The sequence below is a fragment of the Hemiscyllium ocellatum genome, chromosome 6, assembly GCF_020745735.1.
Source record: "Hemiscyllium ocellatum isolate sHemOce1 chromosome 6, sHemOce1.pat.X.cur, whole genome shotgun sequence".
In the NCBI taxonomy this organism is placed as follows: domain Eukaryota; kingdom Metazoa; phylum Chordata; class Chondrichthyes; order Orectolobiformes; family Hemiscylliidae; genus Hemiscyllium; species Hemiscyllium ocellatum.
In genome coordinates this window covers 71421782-71441144 of record NC_083406.1, presented here as the reverse complement: position 1 = coordinate 71441144, position 19363 = coordinate 71421782, and the positions used below count along the sequence as shown (strand labels likewise).

The 19363-nt window shown below is 42.1% G+C and overlaps 1 protein-coding gene across 1 annotated transcript in view; it reads right to left on the bottom strand.

Moving 5' to 3' along the window:
• LOC132816742 (PC3-like endoprotease variant B) overlaps nt 1–19363 on the bottom strand; it is an 876366-nt gene that overhangs the window by 460644 nt on the left and 396359 nt on the right. The window lies entirely within an intron of this gene.

Sequence of the window (19363 nt, the reverse complement as noted above, 5' to 3'; positions counted from 1 at the left end):
CTTTTTATCATGGTATAGTGCAAGCTTTCACACAAAGTCATCAATTAGACTTTATTAGGTACTTATACATATGGTTTGAATCCTTAATAGACATGAGATGCAATGGTAGTTATCAAATTTAAGATTGGCCACCTGAGTTAATCATTACCAATTGTTCTGTCCATGCCTCACATCTAATGCTTTGGCAAGGTTGCATCCAAAACCAAATGGCTTGCCATATAAGGGCATAAGGATGGATCAATATAGACTCAAAATTTCTCAAAGACGAGAAAGAGCAGTATACTGTTTTCGCACATTTCTCTACCAAATGTTTGCACTCACTGGCATTCCACATAGCAAGATGCAGCAAAAACAGAAACAAATAGTGAAGGTGGATTCCAAAAATGTCAACAAGATTTTTCCACAAGTTTTAAGCTCTATAGTAAGGCACAAGTTTACCCAACTCGGAGATAGTGAGAATTGCAGATACTGGTAAGTCAGAGTCAGAGTGTAGAGCTGGAAAAAGCACAACAGTCAGGTAGTATCAGAGGCATAGTAAAGTCTATGTTCCAGATTGGGACTTTTCATCACAACTAGGGAAGGGGAAGGCGGCTGAGAAATAAATGGTTGGAGGAAGGTGGGGCTGGGGAAAGATAGATAGGATGGCAATAGGTGGATGCAGGTAAGGGTGATTGTAATTGATCAGTGGGAAGGGCAGCACGGTGGCTTAGGTGTTAGCACTGCTGCCTCACAGCACCAGGGACCTGGGTTCAATTCCAGCCTTGGGCGACTGTCTCTGTGGAGTTTGCATATTCTCCTCTAGTCTGCAAGGGCCTCCTCCGGATGCTCCAGTTTCCTCCCACAATCCGGGTTAGGTGAATTGGCTATGCTAAATTGCCCAAAGTGTTCAGGGATATGTAGGTTAGGTGCATTAATCAGGGGTAAATATAGAGTAATAGCTTAGGGGAATGAATCTGAGTGGAATACTCTTTGGAGGGTCGGTGTGGAGTTGTTGGGCCAAATGGCCTGTTTCCACACTGTAGGAATTCTATGATAAGTGGGAAGGAAGACAGATAGGTTATGTCAGGTCAAGGGGTGGAGCACAGAGAGAGGGCTGGACTTGGTATGAGGTGGGGACTGGGGAGATTTGGAATCTGGTGAATTCTATGTTGAGGCTTTATGGTTGTAAGCTTCTGAGGCAAAAGGTGAGGTGTTCTTCCTCCAGTTTGTGTGTGGCCTTATTTTGACAGTGGAGGAGGCCCAGGAAGGTCATTGGAGTTGAAGTGATTGGCAACTGGAGGGTAAGATGGATTGGAGCCTACGGACCATAGATGTTCCCTGAACTAGTCCCTGAGTTTGTGCTTGGTCCCTCCAATGTACAGCAGACCACATTGGAAATAACAGATGCAATAAATCAGGTTAGAGGTAAATCTCTGCCGGACATGGAATGATTCTGGAGGGTCTTGGATGGAGTTAAAAGTGGAGGTGTGGGGGCAGATGTTGCACCTCCTGTGGCCATAGGGAAAGGTGCCAGTGTGGACAAAAGGTTAGTGTGGAGTATAGACCTAATGAATGAGTTGAGAAGGGAACGGTTACCTGATACCACAGTCTATTGGCTAATCCAGGGCTGGATTTTGGTATAATAGAATATAGAACATTACAGCGCAGCACAAGCCCTTCAACCCTCAATGTTGTGCAGACCTGTCAAACCAATCTGAAGCCCATCTAACCTACACAATTTTATTTTCATCAATATGCCTATCCAGTGACCAGTTAAATGTCCTTAAAGTTGGCAAGTCTACTACTGTTGCAGGCAGGGCATTTCACAGCAGCAAACGTGAGGACGACAGAGTCCTGATTAGAGTAGTGCTGGAAAAGCACAGCAGGTCAGGCAGCATCCGAGGAGCAGGAAAATCGATGTTTCGGGCAAAAGCCCTTCATCAGGAATGGTGGCGGGATGCCTTCAGGGTCGAGGCACTACTACTCCCAAACTACCTCTGACATCTGTCCTATACCTATCACCCCTCAATTTAAAGCTATAACCCCTCCTGCTAGCCATCACCATCCGAGAAAAAATGCTCTCACTGTCAACCTTATCTAACTCTCTGATTATCTTATGTGTCTCAATTAAGTCACCTCTCAACCTTCTTCTCTCTAACAAAAACAGCCTCAAGTCCCTCAACCTTTTCTCATAAGACCCTCCCTCCACACCAGGCAACATCCTTGTAAACCTCCTCTGAACCCTTTCCAAAGTTTCCAAATCCTTCCTATAATGCAGTGACCAGAACGGTACGCAATACTCCAAGTGCGGCCTCACCAGAACTTTGTACAGCTGCAGCATGACCTCATGGTTCCCAATAAAAGCTAACACACTGTAAGCATTCTTAACGACCCTATCAACCTGGGTGGCAACTTTCAGGGATCTATGTACATAGAAATAAAGAACTGCAGGTGCTGCAAATTTTAATAAAATCAGAAATTGCTGGAGAAACTCAGCAGGTCTGGCCGCATTATGTGGAGCGTTGAGTTTTCAAAACCAGTGACCTTCTTCAGATAGCCTGATTTGGGTGGGAATGGAAGCAGGTGGTCTAAACAATGGTGGTGACGTGGTACAGCATCTTCAATGTTCACAACAGTGGGCAGAACAGGGCATCTTCCTAAATACACCAGCCGACATCATCAAAAACTTGTGAGAAAACTGTCTCCTAAAAACATTTTTTTTCAGCTGAGGACAGACTGACGAACATTCTCATCTGTTTGCCTCAGATCAGCTGCAGGTAGGTCAGGACCATATCAATGGTGAATCTTAAAGGGCACTCATTTAAAGATGGTACATTTTTTCCATCTTTTCATTGGGGAAAGGCCTTGTCCTTTCCAAGTTAAAACAGCAATAAACTAACACCGGTCTGGGAAGGAACCAGCATTAAAGCAATGGCCAAGTGCTATTATTGCTTGATGATTAATCCAAGACCCAGGTAATGTTCTGGGAACCTGGGTTCTGGAATTCAGATTCCAATGGTGACTGTGAAATTGTTGCCGATTGCTGCCTCCGATTTGGCTCACTAACATCACTCGGGCAAAGAAATCTGCTGTCCTTAACTGGGCAGGCCTTTTTGTGACTCCAGACAAAATGTCTGTCAACTTCCAACCAGAGCCTGGTTTCAAACAGAAGCAGACCCTTTGTTTAGATACTAATCTAGAAATGTCAGCGTGCCCAAAAAGAAGTATCAATCCCCAAGTAGCCTTATGATGATGGAGTTGATGAGTGACAGTCAACTAATAGGCATCTCCAGCAGCTTGCCAGTGAAGAGAAAACAAAGTTCTGGTCATTAAATCAACCTCAATCTTCACGTAAGGCATTAGAAGTGAGTAACAAGTGGAGCAGCTAAAAAGGGGAGCTATTGGGAAAGGGGTAGACCAAGAATAGGAGGGAGGGAAGGTGATCACTGGGTCAAGAGGGAGAAAGGTTGGATTGGAAGATTATCGATGGCTGAAAGGATAACAGTCGCCGGTAATTGGAAATATCAGGAAAGATGCCAATTGCAATAATGACAGAAGTGGTTAGTTGGCAATAGTATGCTTTACCTTAATGTGGGGTTGGTAGGAGCATTTGCATTCTACAATAATTCAGGCAATTAATATTTTAATATTCACCTTGTTGATATCGGTTGGGCCAAGGTCCTTTCTGTTGATATCTAGGACAAGATTTTGTGATTGCATCCAGTCATCCAATTTACAATGGAAGACTAGCCAGTTGGAAAGCCCTTTATTCCAAATGCAAAGTAGCTAAGACCAAGTGTGTTTTGTTTTTAGCAGTACCAATTTGGTGGGTGGTGTACTTGTAGCTCCTGTGCAATTCTTGATAGCCATACTGAGATTTAGGGAGCTACTTAGTTCCTAAAGAAAGGACACCAAATTAAACATACTAAATCCAAAATCAAGTCCATCAGCATAAAACCAGCTACAAAATGAAGCACATCTAATCTTTCAGGAGCGTATGAAATAGGCAAATCAAGACTGGCCTCATGCACTCCAACACATCACTGATAGTCATATCAAATAGCACGAGTGACTATGATAACTCTACTCACTTACACTTGAAGAAAGATATGTTTAGTGAGTCTCCGACCAGCTTTTACATAGCTTACAGAGTCGGACTACATATTCAAACTGAGCTAGTGAAAACAGAAAAGTTCAACCACTAGATTGAATTTGACTTGATTTATCTAAACAGGGGTAGCAGTAAGATTACAATTCACTGCAGTAACTCTGGACATGCCAGAATTCTTGTTCCTGATGCTTTCTAGAAACTAAAAGTAAAGATGTGGCTGCAGTATATACATCAGCACAAGCCTAGAGCTGAAGGAAGTACATGAATGAGATATTAGTAGGTCACTAACACTTAGAGTTATGTCTCAGAAGAGGATGGAAAGAACTGAATGAAAGTCAAATAGCTTTCTCAAAAGTATCAAGGTTTATATTTGCTCTAGAATCCTGGCCTGCTGGAAACTAGCCATATGAAATCCGTAAGTAAAATAAAGTATTGCAGATTCTGAAGATCTGAAACGAAAACATGAAGTGTTGGGAAAACTCAACAGGTCGAGCAACAGCTGTGGTGAGAGAAACAGTTAACATTCGAGTCCAGTGACCCTTAATCAGAATGAAGATCCTTTGTCTGACAGAAAGTCATTGGACTCAAAATTTAACTTTGTTTTTATCTCCACAGATTCTACCAGATATGCTGAACTACCTCAGCACTTTGTTTTCATATATGGAACACAGTTTTTTAAAAAAAGCATTACTCAGAATAGGTGGAATTTTCCACTGCCTGGAGTTGGAGAGACACCCTATTTCTTACTACCTCTCCAATGATGTTTTGGACAAAACAGTCATTGGGAAGTTCCTTGACCTGCCACCAATTAAAGCCCTTCAGGGGTCACTAAGGGGCCTCAACGGACACTCCCTTGGATCTCTGCCTTTCCAGTAGGAGAGACAAGTGTGAAGTGTTTGGGAAACTACAGCAGGTTGTTGTAGGTTGTTAAGGGAGGGTGGAGGAGAGAGAGAGAGAGAGACAGACAGACAGACAGAAGTCAGACTTAGTTTTCCCCAGTCTATACACAGATAGGGAAGCGGGAGGGCAGCATCCGAAAGCAATTCCCCCTGTCCTGGCTTTGAACAACCTTCGTCCCAAGACACAAATCCCTCAGTAAGATGACAAAAACACTTTAAATCAGAGCTGGTTTCTTCCTTGGCCTGGTGGTCTTTCAGAGCCAGAAGCTGATTAGCCAGCAGCATCAAGCAACAAGGAGGCTGAGAAACATGTCCATGAGCAATCGAGTGAATCCTCTCAGCAATTATCTCCTACCGGCATTGGCAGTTCCCATCTCAAACAGTGGGACAGCCCGTCATCTAATACTGGACGGCCTCCTGTTGGCTCTCAAGACCAGGAGCTTTCCCTGTGTTCTTAATTGGAGTGGAATCCTGTAAAATCTCCCTGGGGCTCCAGCTTTCATCCAGATGGTGAGATTGTGACCCAGGAATGAAAACTCCACCCCAGGAGAGCTCTCTATGAATTTCAAGGCCGTAAGGTACAATTTACAGCTGTGCAATAAATGTATGCCCAGTGGTAAAAGAAAAAGCATAATCAGCATTCATTAAATTTCCTTCAGAGTATAACAATTAGAAAGCCCTTCACTCCAGCTGTGTCAAAACGTCACAAAAAAATCCCAAGAGGACACACCATCTACCATTCTGTGGTTTGGTGTGTTGATGCATCAAATTATTGCATTACCAGCCGACCTAAGGATTGCTTTCGCAGTGATGCATCTTTATTATGTGCCTTTTAATTATATTAAAGGGAACATTATAAAGACATTGACAGGCCTTTGGCAGCTGCTTTTATTCAGAGTACCAGCTTATTCCTGTAAAAGAATTTGTAACATAAAAGTGATGGAACCTACAAGGAATAGTAACTACGTGAACCCCTGATTCTGGAAAATATCTGGATCCACTTGCAGTTAAGGCTGTATCAATTTATTTTTCTCTTCTTTTTTTATTGTGAACTGTAATGGGAAAAGAACAATTTCAAGGAAACAAGGATTGCTGCACATTGAGAAAAAGCAAGGAATCTGACCCTCATTGTAAATCCTGTTTACACTGCTGCATGTTCAGACAGTAGTGGAAGGCCAGTTTGCAACTGAGCTGGAGCCAAGTGTGTACAAATGGAGATTAGACTAGCCACAAGTAGCTGATTGGTCTGTGGATGGGTAATCATTCAGTGATTATAAAAGCCATCTGCCTGCTAACAACTATGCAATTGGCTGAACAGTTTGGGGACATGAATGTTTCAGCAGAAAGTACTGGACCTCTACAGGAGGAGGAGGTCTTCTTGCTCCCCAGTAAAAAGCATCTCTGGCCTGAAGACAGTCAGTTGATTTCTTCTTCCCAGTTGTTATGAGCTGCGGTTTTTAAAATCAATAAGTCAACAACGTTTTTAAGTCCAAACTCATCCCCCTGCGCTTCCTGCAAACAAGTGAAAGTATCTGGAGAAGGAACATCAAGAATTGACATCCTGATCAGAACAGGATTCAACGATGAACCCTGTGAACATGAACACTGAACTGCCTTTCCAGTCTTTCCCTCCATCTATAATAGTCGTTTTTTTTATGTCCATGTCTGTCTACATGCATATGTGTGTGTGCAAGAGAGGGGATGGGGCAAGGTGGAGGGATAATGTGTAAGAGGGTTACAGTTTGACTAGTAGAGTTATATGCTGATGGTTCATAACTGTTTATCCATAGTTAGAATTTATTTACTTATTTCTAATAAATACAATTTTCATTAAATAACAAATATAGTCTATGCTTTGTATCAACCTGTGTCTAAAGGTCAGGGAAATTGGGGAACTCTGCATACTTGTTAACATTTTTTACTTTTGTAACTACTCTGGGAACTGCAGGGGCTAATTTTCCAGCATGGTACCCCAATGAAATATAACTCCATCATTTTCCAGCCGGTCTTGTGGAGGTTTGTGCAGCACAGGGAAAGGAACACCTCATGCACTTGAAATAGAAAGAGGCTAAGAGTCTCAGGGGGCCATGTATGGTCTGGTCGCATCACAGAGGAGTTCCTCCTCAACATAAATGTTCTTCCAAGATGGTGGCTCCTGAGCCTGAGCTCATCCTCTCCATCCGCTTTTAGAGTCATAGAATCAAAGAGATGTACAGCATGGAAACAGACCCTTCGGTCCAACCCGTCCATGCCGACCAGATATCCCAACCCAATCTAGTCCCACCTGCCAGCACCCGGCCCATATCCCTCCAAACCCATCCTATTCATATACCCATCCAAATGCCACTTAAATGCTGCAACTGTACTAGCCTCCACCACTTCTCTGGCAGTTCATTCCATACACGTACCACCCTCTGTGTGAAAAGGTTGTCCCTTAGGTCTCTTTTATATCTTCCCCCTCTCACCCTAAACCTATGACCTCTAGTTCTGGACTCCCCAACCCCAAGGAAAAGACCTTGTCTTTTTATCCTATCCATGCCCTTCATAATTTTGTAAACTTCTATAAGGTCACCCCTCAGCCCCTGATGCTCCAGGGAAAACAGCCCCAGCCTTTTCAGCCTCTCCCTATAGCTCAAATCCTCCAACCTTGGCAACATCCTTGTAAACCTTTTCTGAACTCTTTCAAGTTTCACAACATTTTTCCAATAGGAAGGAGACCAGAATTGCACCCAATACTCCAACAGTGGCGTAACCAATGTCTTGTACAGCCGTAACATGACCTTGGTTAAGCAATTCTGGTCTCCTTCCTATCGAAAGATGTTGTGAAACTTGAAAGGGTTTCTTTCTTTCTTTCATCACTTTTCTTTTCTTCTACTTTCCTCTATTTACCTTCTGGATGGAGTGCAGTCATGGACGCAGAGGTGGTGATGGCAGCAGCTGGAGCTATTGGTTGTCAGCCATGAGGCAGCCTGTGTGCTTGGGCAGAACTTGGTCAGCAGCATCATGACTTCTTTGAAATTCAAGGCATGGAAGGAGTTGGGAGCTCCAAAGCAGTACCAGAGCAGGATCCATCAGGAGTGAAGAAGCAGGTAGCCCACGGCGACGGCAGGAACAGGAACAGGCTGGAAGGTGGTGAGACCAGGTAACCCATAGCAACACCGAGGGCCAGGCCGAGACCTTCTGAGCAGTGTGACCCCAGAATGGCCAAGTGCTTATGGACTGTAGGGCTAAGCTTTTAATTTCAATTCTTTGGTTTTCCACATTTTAGCAAGAAGGACTGTAATGTTTAACTTCTAAACTTTGATTCCCTTATTATTCAGCTTTCTACCTAAGATTCTGTACCCAGGTGCTTTTGTACCTAAGATAGCATTATAAGTGACAACTTGTCAACTCTTCATTGTAATTATGTGAGCATATGGTACAATAAACCTAATTCAATTCAATTCAAAAATATTGTTAAATCTTTGATGTTGGGTTCCACGTGTAGCTCCTCAAGTGAGCCCCACTTACAACTCTTGTTGAAATGTAATACTGTAAACTTTGTTTTAACCAGCACCTTATGAACCAGCATTCTCGATAAACTAGCAAAAACCATACACCTCAAATATTGCAACCTCAGCGATGTCTGAGTAGGTTAGTTGAGAGTTTGAGTGACAAGGGCTCTCTGCCGGTAAGTTTTATTTAAGGCAAAGTTGTATTATTATTTAATTGATTTACATTGTAAATAAAGTAGAACTGTTACATTTTATGCACTCAACTGGCATACCTCTGGTCCCATAGGTGTCGGTTAACAAAATGTTTGCTGTTCTCACTTTTATGCATTTTACTAACTTGCTGATATCCCTTCATGCCAAAATGTTGGAACTTCTGTTGGGAATCCACTGTCCTGTTCAACTCTGATCCAACCCACTCCTTATAAGACTTAATAATTACTCCTAGATCTGAGCCCTGACATATATTTCTGACTAGTCACAACTGCAAATTTTAGCCTTTTATAATTTAAACAAATTCCCTTTCTAATGAGATTACACACAAATTTGCTGTTGTCAGGCTAAAACTACCATAGTAATAATAATGATTCTAAAAGGAAAGGTATGTTATTTAGAATGTCTAGGAACAGCACAAAACATTCATTGATGTTTATTTCCAGGAAGATTTTATAAGTGCCTTTGAAACTCTGTGTTAGTGAAATACTAACAAAGGAGGTTAAATTGGGCTGAACTTGACTGCCAATAAATTTGTTTTGAGTAATGATACCACCTGAACATCATAGTTAATCCAGATTATTCTGTTTATTCAAATGTAGCCAAAATTAGAATACCATTGGATTGGGAGCATTTTAAAATGGTGGGAGCATTTTAAAATGGTGGGAGTATTGTTACCAGTGATGTCTAGGGCAAACTGGGCCATTCCCCATGCTCATAAAGGAACCAGCATGGGGTGGGTGGGGGTGCCATTTTTGCATCAAGATTCCTGAGTGGATAGATTGTGATGTCAATCTCTCTAAGGCTGTTTTGACACATTCTGCCAACATGGACTGGTCATCCAACTTTCAGATGCTTTTGGCTTAGTTTGCTGTTGCAATATTTGTGAAAGTCTTAAAGTTAAGTGATTGGAGGAGTTTTAATGACTTAGATTTTGAAGTGGGCATTTCTGAATCCTAATAAGGTGCTCAAAGGAGTTTCCTATCCTTTATCAGAAAGGCTTTTTGAGATATGGCGCTTTTCTTTACAAGCCCTCAAAGGTTGCGACGTGACAGCGAAATGAGCACTGAGGGGAAACTGAGTGCACAGATGTGGGTTGGTCTCTCCAGAGGCATCTACACACTGAAGGTCTTCAGAGAGCATTTCTTCATAAAAGTCAGGAACAATGGACGAGGCACTGTAATTAAGCCATGAAGTGGTCACCCAACTGTTCCATCTCTTTCAACTTAGCCTATAGCCTGCACAGCATTTTAAGGATGATATTTCCTGAGGTTGTCAAGATGTTTCTAAATGTTTTTGGATATGAATTTTTCCGGGGGGGGGTGGAAATCAGGCAAAATGGCCAAAAGGGCTGGAGACCCTCGTACGAACATACATGCAAATGTAAGAAATTGGAGCAAGAGTAGAATAATCAGACCCTCAAGCCTGCTCTGCTATTCAATATGTTCGTGTTCATAGGTCACTGTGGTCTCAACTTCACTACCTATCAACTGACAGCACTCTTTTCCTCCCCTGTTAGTCAAAAATCTATCTCCACCTCAAAAATATTTAGTGGTCCTGCCTCCGCTGCGCTGTGGAGAACAGAGTTCTGCAGACTCAACCCTCCTGAGAGTTTCCTGATTTCTTACTCTTTCTTGAATAGAGGATTTACATTCACTGTTTTCCAATCTTTTGACATCTCTCTACGTGTAGGAAAATTAAAACTAGCACATCCACTATCTCAGCAAGTCATTTGTGGAAGACCATAGGATAAACTCCAAGAGGTGCTGGTGACTTGTCAGAATTAATTTTCTCTGTATCCTATCCTTGGCAAATGTAATTATTTTCCTTTCCTCTCTTCCTTTCAACTCTTGATTCAAAGCTAATTCTTGAATGTTATTTCTATCCTCTCACAGGGAACATTGATGCAAAATATCTGCTCAATTTGTTGACATTCCTTTTTCTTCCATTATTAATTCACCAGATTTAATCCCTAGGTAACACATGTTCACAATTTACTCTTTTCCTTTCTAAATTTCTGTAAAAACTCAATATCCGTATTTATATTTCAACCTATTTGCTCTCAATCTCTAATTTCTATCTTTCTATTCTTCTTTCAGTCATTCTTTCTGTTTCTTGTATTCTGTTCAATCTTTTGACTTGGCATTAATCTTCACAGATTTGTGCATTTTAACTTTCAATTTGCTTCCATATTTTGTTTCCTTCCTTAGCCATGTGAAATAAGTGCTCTTTCCCTGGATTCCTCTCTGTTCCACTGCAACATATTTTGTGTTTTGAAACACCTCCTTAAATGTTTAGTACTGCACCTCCACTGGACTCTCTCTTAAGTTCCCAGATCACTTTAGATTTCAGTCTTCATACCCTTATAATTCTCCCTATTTAAGAAAGGGTCATGAATCTGTGGAATTCACTACCCCAGAGTACAGTATAGTGGCTCTGGGGACATTGAGTAAATTACAGGTGGAGACTGACCCATTTTTGATGAGTAATTTGTTGGATGATTATGGAGAGTGGACAAGATGTGACTATATGAAATGGCAGAACAGGCTTAAGGGGTTGAACTACCTACACCAGCTCCTAGTTACTATATTATATTTTTATAATTGTAGGATGGAGTATCCAGGGAGAAATAATGGACACATGTAGGATATATATGGTAGTGATCTACATACAAATTGGCCAAATCAGATTGACAAAGGAGCCTGGAAGATGACTTTATAGTATGTTTTTGGGAAATTTTCTGAGAGTAACACACTCTAGAACCATCCAGATAGCAGGCTGATCTAGACTTGGTAATGGGCAATGAGGCACCAGTGCCAGCATTCAGAGCATAAGTACATTGAGGAACTTGTGGTGGTCCACATGAGAACCAATAGGTAGGATTAGGAAAGAGACTCTACTTACAAAGTATGAGCAGCTAGGGACAGACTTAGAAAACAGACACTCGAAGGCAATAATAACTGAATTGTTACCTGATCCACAAATAAATTGGTGCAGGATAGTCAAGATTAGAGAGCTAAATGCATGGCTGAAAGGAAGGAACAGGCTTAGATTCATGGGCACTGGCACCAGCACTGGAAGAGTGAGGGCTCCACCATTGTGATGGTCTTTAATTGGACCATGCTGGAATTTGTGTTCTGGCAAGACATGGCACTAGGGCATTTGAGAAGGCTTCAGACTAATTTCTGGGGGGAGGAATCAAATGAGAAAAGACATGATCAATTAGAGACAAAATAAGGGAGTGCAAGGTAGGAACAAGGAAATAGATAATCAGAATATGAAAGAAGAGAGCAAACAAATTTAAGACAGTGCCAGCAGATAAGATTCAAGGTCATGAAATACATTCTTAAAGGCTTCATATCTAAATACACACAAATGCTACAAAATTGATGCATTGACTACAGTTCTTGAAAAAATATGTAAGACCTGAATGTCAACTTACAACCACGTCTTTCCAATGCTCAGGATAAGATCTGAATATTCAAGTACATGAAATTTTGCAGGTCAGGAAATATTGTGAAAGAGGAAGGATAGGTGTGCTAATTAAGGATTACATTAAGACAATACAGATCATCTTAATTCTAAGATCAATATATAGAGTAGAGATTAGAACTAACAAGAATAAGTAGTTTAGGCCCTATTTGATGTGCAGTTACGTGTGAATAAAAACAGAATATCATATTGGCGAATGCTTTCCCAACGACAGCTATGGTGACTTCATCTTAAGCAAATAAATGTGTACTGCAGTGGAAGCTAAGACGGAACCCACCAGAAGCTGCCTCACAGGTGGGTTCATATGTACAGTCACAGAGTGTATCACCAGATTCAGACTGAGAAAAGTGGGCTCGAATGAAACACTGTGCCCAGTTGGAGTCAGACACCGTTAAGTTCTTTGAGGGTGGTGACAGGGTCAATGGTAAACCTGCCAATGCATCTGGTATGTAGTATGGACTTTGGCCAATATGTATATCACTGTTCTCCTGAATACACATCAGCGTTCTTCTGAATGCCACTCCATCGAGTTATAGTCATAGAGTTATAGTCATAGAGTTATAGAGATGCACAGCATGGAAACAGACCCTTCGGTCCAACCCGTCCATGCCGACCAGATATCCCAACCCAATCTCGTTCCACCTGCCAGCACCCGGCCCACATCCCTCCAAACCTTTTGTATTCATATACCCATCCAAATACATCTTAAATGTTGCAATTGTACCAGCCTCCACCACTTCCTCTGGCAACTCATTCCATATACGTACCACTCTCTGCATGAAAAAGTTGCCCATTAGGTCTCTTTTATATCTTTCCCCTCACACCCTAAACCTATGCCCTCTAGTTCTGGACTCCCCGAGCCCAGGGAAAAGACTTTGCCTATTTATCCTATCCATGCCCCTCATAATTTTGTAAACCTCTATAAGGTCACCCCTCAGTCTCCGATGCTCCAGGGAATACAGCCCCAGGCTGTTCAGCCTCTTCCTATAGCTCAAATCCTCTAGCTCTGGCAACATCTTTGTAAATCTTTTCTGAACCCTTTCAAGTTTCACAACATCTTTCCAATGGAAGGAGACCAGAATTGCATGCAATATTCCAACAGTGGGCTAACCAATGTCCTGCACAGCCACAACATGACCTCCAAACTCCTGTACTCAATACTCTGACCAATAAAGGAAAGCACACCAAACGCCATCTTCACTATCCTATCTATCTGCAATTTCACTTTCAAGGAGCTATGAACCTGCACGCCAAGGTCTCTTTGTTTAGCAACACTCCCTCGGAACTTACCATTAAGTGTATAAGTCCTGCTAAGATTTGCTTTCCCAAAATGCAGCACCTCGCATTTATCTGAATTAAACTCCATCTGCCACTTCTCAGCCCATTGGCCCATCTGGTCCAGATCCTGTTGTAATCTGAGGTAGCCCTCTTCGCTGTCCACTACACTTCCAATTTTGTTGTCAACTGCAAACTTACTAACTGTACCTCTTATGCTCGCATCCAAATCATTTATGTAAACGACAAGAAGTAGGGGACCCAGCACCGATCCTTGTGGCACTTCACTGGTCACAGGCCTCCAGTCTGAAAAGCAACCCTCCACCATCACCCTCTGTCTTCTACCTTTGAGCCAGTTCTGTATCCAAATGGCTATTTCTCCCTGTATTCTATGAGATTTAACCTTGCTAAACAGTCCCTCATGGGGAACCTTGTCGATCACCTTACTGAAGTCCATATAGATCACATCTACTGCTCTGCCCTCATCAATCTTCTTTGTTTCTTCTTCAAAAAAACTCAATCAAGTTTGTGAGACATGATTTCCTACGCACAAAGCCATGTTGACTATCCCTAATCAGTCCTTGCCTTTCCAAATGCATGTACATCCTGTCCCTCAGGATTCCCTCCAACAACTTGCCCACCACCGAGGTCAGGCTCACTGGTCTTTAGTTCCCTGGCTTGTCCTTATCACCCTTCTTAAACAGTGGCACCACATTTGCCAACTTCCAGTCTACCAGCACCTCACCTGTGACTATCGATGATACAAATATCTCAGCAAGAGGCCCAGCAATCACTTCTCTAGCTTCCCACAGAGTTTTCAGGCTCACCTGATCAGGTCCTGAGGATTTATCCACCTTTATGCGTTTCAAGACAATCAGCACTTCCTCCTTCCTCAGCTAAGATCCATGCATGTCTCATCTTTTGGATACTGGCTGCAGTCCATTTGTGCTGACTTAGCATACACTGAATAGGACAATATAAATTTGGAATTGTATGGAAAGTACCATTATCTGAGTGAGTGGCTACAAGTGTTGCATCAAATATAGTGCTTCTTCATCAAAAGCCTCACTCTTTCTCATGAGGTTGCTGTGGTCTCCCAGGCAATAGCTCTTGGATGTTTGATCTTGACCACCATTGTGAAGTTGCTCAACTTCTTGCAACACTGAAGTCTGGCTCCTGAAATTGTTCCATTGGCTATCCATCCACTTCCCTTCTCTGGTGTGCATTATAGGCCTCTTCTTTTCACATTCTGTGCTAATGCCTTCACTGTCACATTGGAAAACATGGAACTAATCCCTCTCACCTATCGGTCATAGAGTCCGAGAGATGTACAGCACAAAAACAGACCCTTCGGTCCAAATCGTCAATGCCGACCAGATATCCTAGTCTAATCTAGTCCCATTTCCCAGCACTTGGCCCATATCTCTCTCAACCCTTCCTAATCATACACCAATCCAGATGCATTTTAAATGCTGTAATTGTACTAGCCTCCACCACTTCCTCTGGCAGCTTATTCTATGCACACACCACCCTCTGCATGAAAACGTTGCCCCTTAGGTCTCTTTTATATTTTTCCCCTCTCTCTCTAAACATATGCCCTCCCCCAAGGAAAAAAACCTTGCCTATGTATCCTACCCACGTCCCTCATGATTTTATAAACCTCAACAAGGTCACCCCTCAGCCTCGACGCTCCAGGGAAAACAGCCCCAGCGTATTCAGCCTCTCCCTATAGCTCAAATCCTCCAACCCTGGTAACATCCTTGTAAACTTTTTCTGAATCCTTTCAAATTTCACAACATCCTTCCAATAGGAAAGAGACCAGAGCACACAATACTCTAACAGTGGCTTCACCAATATCCTATACAGCAGCAACGTACCTCCCAAATCCTATACTCAAAGCTCTGACCAAGAGAGGCAAGCATGCCAAATGCCTTCCTCATTTTCCTATCTACCTGCGACACTACTTTCAAGGAACACTCCCTAGGACCTTAGCATTAAATGTATACGTCCTACTCTGATTGCTTTTTCAAAAAGCAGGACCTCGCACTTATCTAAATCGAAGTCCATCTGCCACTTCTCAGCCTATTGGTCCATCTGATCAAGATCGTGTTGCACTCTGAGGTAACCTTCTTTGTTGTTGACTCCACCTCCAAGTTTAATGTCATCTGTAAACTTACTAACTATACCTCCTGTGCTCACATTCAAATCATATATATAAATGACAACTTCGTCTGTGCTTCTTCTTGTAGACAATTCCTCCACAAGTGCTCTGCCACAACTTTTGTATCACAGCTCTCCTTTAAGATAGTCACATAAACTACTTGGCTACATTTAAAAGGCATCTGGATGGGTATATGAATAGGAAGGGTTTAGAGGGATATGGGCCAAATGCTAGCAAATGGGATTAGATTAGGTTGGGATATCTGGTCGGCATGGATAAGTTGGATCGAAGGGTCTGTTTCTGTGCTGTACATCTCTATGACTCTGTTGAGTATGAAAGTCATCAACACTGTTCTGGGTGCTGGGCTGCATGTTGAAAGCAATGAAATGAGAAGGTACCATAGGCTTGTATTTTGCCTGCTGCAATGGAGCCAGATGCAGGATAGTCACAGATTCATAGATAAGAAAACTAATTTTATCCCTCCGAAGTTCTTCAATTAACTATTTGGTTCTGGTACTTGAAGAAATCCTTCATAAATGTGTATTTCCTCCCAGTAGAAATGATACATGTTACTGAAGTTACCCATTTTCTTTGAGAAGTGACCTTATAGAGGTTTACAAAATTATGAGAAGCATGGATAATATAAATAGACAAAGTCTTTTCCCTAGGGTCGGGGAGTCCAGAACTAGAGGACATAGGTTTAGGGTGAGAGAGGAAAGATATAAAAGAGACCTAAGGGGCAACTTTTTCACACAGAGGGTGGTACGTGTCTGGAATGAGCTGCCAGTGGATGTGATGGAGGCTGGTCCAATTGCAACATTTAAGAGGCATTTGGATGGGTATGAATAGGAAGGGTTTGGAGGGATATGGGCCGGGTGCTGGCAAGTGGGACTAGATTGGGTTGGGATATCTGGTCGGCATGGACGGGGTGGACTGAAGGGTCTGTTTCCATGCTGGACATCTCTATGACTGTATGACTCTAAGTCATTTATCATCAGTCACGATGAAATTTATGATTAAGTTTTGTTATTTGCAAAGGGATTTGTGATGCTTCTGCTCTACTGGTTGGATAGGTTTCAGCTTCCATCCTTTCTCTTCATGTGAGGTTAACTCATTCACATAGTTTACTCACACAGGAAGACAACATCAACTCTGCTGTTTATGTGACTTAAAAGAGATAGAGTCTTTTTTGCATGCTGCAGTATTGTCTTAAACTCCTTCTGAAAAGTGATCAACATTATTATTAATCATATATCATATAATCATAACCATAGGTGGAACAGTGGCACAGTGGTTAGCACTGCTGCCTCACAGCGCCAGAGACCTGGGTTCAGTTCCCGCCTCAGGTGACTGACTGTGTGGAGTTTGCACATTCTCCCCGTGTCTGCATGGGTTTTCTCTGGCAATTTTTCTCCATGCTAAATTGCCCATAGTGTTAGGTGAACGGGTAAACGTAAGTGGATGGGTTGCGCTTCAGCAGGTTGGTGTGGACTTGTTGGGCCGAAGGGCCTGTTTCCACACTAGTAAGTTATCTAATCTAATATATATGATTGTTGAGATTATTAGGAAATTGTACATTTTATATGTATTTTAGGGAAAATTCACGGACAAGGATCAAATAGGAAGGTAATGGCCCAACTCATCAGCTGGAAAGTGGAGGACAAGCTGGTCTCCATCAGCCTTGGAAGATACATTGGTGTTTATATTCCATGGCTCTGACAACCAACTATCTGAGATTGTGGCATCCACCCCAAGGTAGAATGGGCAAGGGAGGCAAGGGCCTTGTATTATTGCTTGACTGTTAATCTAGCGGCCCTGGAAATGCAGGAGTTCAAATCCTGCCACAGCTGATGGTGGAAACTGAATTCAATAAAAATCTGGAATTAAGAAGCTAAAAATGACCAAAATTCATTATTGATTGGCAGGAATACACCCACCTGGTTCAATAATGCCCTTTAAGGAAGAAATCTGCCATCTGCACTTGGTCTGGCCTACATGTGACTCCACACCCACAGCAATGTGGTTGACCCTTAACTGCGGACTGGGCATTTAGGGATGGACAATAAGTGCTGGCCTAGCCAGTGATATACTCATTCTGTGAATGAATAGATTAAAAAAAAATCCTCTGTATTCAAGAGTTATTGGCCAATTAAGAGGGTCTTCATTCTCAGCAGTGACAAGGAGAACAGAGCCATTGCTGGGTCGAAAGTATCCCTCAACCAAGCTAACAATGGATGCCAGACAACCAGATGATTTAACATTCAGGAAATGCTGGAGATACTTAGCATATCAAGCAGCATGGCTGGAGAGATAAACAGGGTTTTGTTTCAGAATACCAGCATCTGCAGTACTTGGCTATTATGTAAGCAGGTGATTAAACTATAGGAGTTGGGATATGGTGATTGAGGAAGAGTCATCAAATCACTGAGAGGGTGTCAACCAGCCCATAATGCATTAGACTCTCAGGAGGCACACAGCTGGCCAGCCCAGAGCCCACAGACAGGCCACTGTGATGCACTTGGTAGCTTCTGCACATGGCTTGGATACTCATCATTGCTAGTAAAACACTGGTAACCACGTTAAGCACCATAACTGGCCCAAGGGAAGACAGGCAGCCAATACCTATACCACTAACAAAAATATCAACAGGTTGCTGCTGGGCAGAGAACTTGCCATGATCCCTCCCCACTCTCAATCTCCCAGACAGCGTGTGTGTTGGGTTGGTAGGTGAGGGTGTGTAAAATTCCAGCCATATTTCCAACCAATTTCTAGCATCAATGCCTGATGGAAGGGTGGGTTAAGGATAAAACCAATATACTGATTCCCAATATATATTCCATGACCTGTATTCTTTTTCAAATGCAGCTCCCTCTTGGGAGCCCATTGCTATAGGTGAACTCTTCCTTATATGTTATAAATTTGTTGGTTTGCACAAGAATGGGAAAAGCATTCGTTGATGATTGGATGCTATGTTATAATTGAATAGAGCCATCTAATGGCCAGAATGCAAATAAAACCCACTTTGTTATCTGTTAATATTCTGGAATAAAGCTTGAGATAGGCCCTAGTCTGAGGATTATTGTTAAAATAGACCACAAACCATTATAGGCAGGTGGACAGAAAGAACATTAATCACAGTGTTATATAAGTCCTACTGCAATGCTTGCAGCTAACAGAATTGATTAACGCCTGTTTTAGATTTTAGAGTATATAAAAATTTATACCCAGAGCCAGATCAAAACACAATCAAAGGACTAGTCTGGGCCAAAGTTAAAACTTTCCTTTTAATGTTTCCCTCTGCTCTGATTAAGGGAAATGCTTCCTTATTTTGGAAACAGTTATAAGATTCCACATCCTTTTTCGGAATATCACATCAATTAAACCATCCCTTCATTTGAAATGTTGCCAGAAATAGATTCAGCCCAAAAGTGAAGGAAGTTGGCAAATCTAAACCAAATGAGGGTACAATCGATTAAAATGTAAACACAAGGTATTCTTGAAAACAATGGCATCAAGTCTAAATGAGCACAATATGCAATATATGTAGCAGAGGCCTGTAGGATTTACAAGGAAGGACTGTAATTGAAGAATACAATGGCTGAAACCTTAATCGGAAACTAGGATTAATAGGTACTGGAGCCTAAAAACTTTCCCGATTCATTAGTTAAACAAGGAAATGTAATCTTCATGGATTAATCATGTACAATCAAGTTAATGAAGGGCCAGTAATGCAGCCTAGATG